The sequence below is a fragment of the Mus pahari genome, chromosome 7 (genome assembly GCF_900095145.1).
Source record: "Mus pahari chromosome 7, PAHARI_EIJ_v1.1, whole genome shotgun sequence".
Taxonomy (NCBI): Eukaryota; Metazoa; Chordata; class Mammalia; order Rodentia; family Muridae; genus Mus; species Mus pahari.
The window spans coordinates 62,972,397-62,974,377 of NC_034596.1; positions in this window are offsets into that span (position 1 = coordinate 62,972,397).

Below are 1,981 nucleotides of genomic sequence, written 5' to 3' on the forward strand. Positions count from 1 at the left end.
TGATGGCCGATTAGGCCATCTTCTGCTACATATGCAGGTAGAGACACAAGCTCAGGGGGTACTGGTTAGTTCTGATTTATTGGCCACTCTTCTATTTCACTTATACTTATTAATAGTTAAATAAGAAAGGGAAATAAAGAAAACAAGGAATGTTTTGTTGTAGAATATTCATCTAATTTGCATAAAGACCTAGATTTGATCCATGGTAACACACACACACACACACACACACACAACACAATTCTAGAAGGAATATTTAATTGAAGAAAGAAGAATAAACATAAAAGGCCACAAAAACAAACAAACAAATAATATTGAAACAGGTAATCAAAAGCAATGTAAAAAATCACCACTTTAACATGACAGAAATTAATGTAAAACTTTCAAAAAATACCCTCCAAAAATTACTTGTCTCAATTCCCCAATTTAAAAAGCAAGTGGAATTTTCTGTCTGACTCCAAGAAACACATCTGATCAGCCACAATAAGTACCATCCTTTATCAGTAAAAGAATGGGAAGGAGGATTCAAAGAAAATGGAACTAAGAAAAAAGCAGCTTTATACTTCTGTTCTCAGAACTTTTCCTCTAGAACCTGGACTAGAGGCAGTGAAGGAAAGGAAGTAAAAGGGGCATCATCATGTTATGTTCTGTTACCTGGAACCTTAGTGTGTGTGTGTGTGTGTGTGTGTGTGTGTGTGTGTGTGTGTGTGTGTGTGTGTATCAGGTATGTCACAGAGGCAAAAGTTAGCTAGTAGCTATAAGAGATCTCAGAAGGTAATAATCTTGGGCTGTAAACTTCCAGGTAGAGGTGTCAGCACTGATCAATTCCACATTAAAACTCAGACTTGACTCCTGAGGAAAACTTTGTTATCCTACTGAGCCTCACCTTGGACAGTCTTTACCATTTCTCTGAGGTTGAGACGTTGGGGTCCCTGGCATTATAGACCCATGTCAAAAATATTCATTAACTCAGGCTCTCAATAGCTTTAATATCAGACAAGAAGACTTCAACCCAAAAGAAGGAAATAGGAAGGGCATCTCATATTCCTTAAAAGAAAAATCCACCCAAAGAATTTTGTAATACTAAACTTACATGCACCAAATACAAAGGCATTTAACATCACAAAATTAACACTCTTCATTTTAAACCTTAGATTCATGCTAATATAGCAATAGTTTTTTACTTCAGTGCCTGACTCTCACTGTAGACAGGTAATCTTGAATAGCAATCCACAACAGAACTATGAAAATAAATGAGAGCTTAAATCAAAAGGGCTTACAAATATCTACTGAAGTTTCCATTCAAATATTAAAGAAGACATACTTTTTTCAGTACACGATGGAGCTTTCTCCAAAGTTAGTCAATAGTAAAACACAAAGCAAGTCTCAAACATGAAGTAAAATTGAAATAACATGCTGTGCTCTCTTATGTAATAAGACTTGATGTTAACAAATATAAATCGCATACTATACACAAACTCATGGGAACTAAACAATACTCAAATAATGATTGGGCCAGGGAATCTGTCAGAAAGAACACATGAAATATTTTAGAACTGAATCAAAATAAAACTACAATATATTAAAATTTGGTGAGATAAAATGAAGGCAATGGGAACCTGGAACTTGTCATTGCAGCTAGAATGCTGGTTTGTGACCCCTTGGATCTGCCTATCTCTGCTCTGTCAGCACTGAGGTTACAGGTACGTGATACCACACCCACCTTTTATGCGTGCAGATTTGAGCTCAGATCCCCAAACCCATGCACTCACTTACCTGCTCAGCCATCTCCCCGATTAAGGAAACTACTGTTAAAAAAAAAAAAAAAATGTCCCACTACTTTAAGGTTAGAACGGACTTAATTACATTCAATAAACTAATGAAATAATTGGATCATGAAAAAAAAATGAAGGCAATGGAATGGAAGTTTTGTATCACTAAGTATATATATTAAATCTCTAAGAGTATGAAACCCACATAA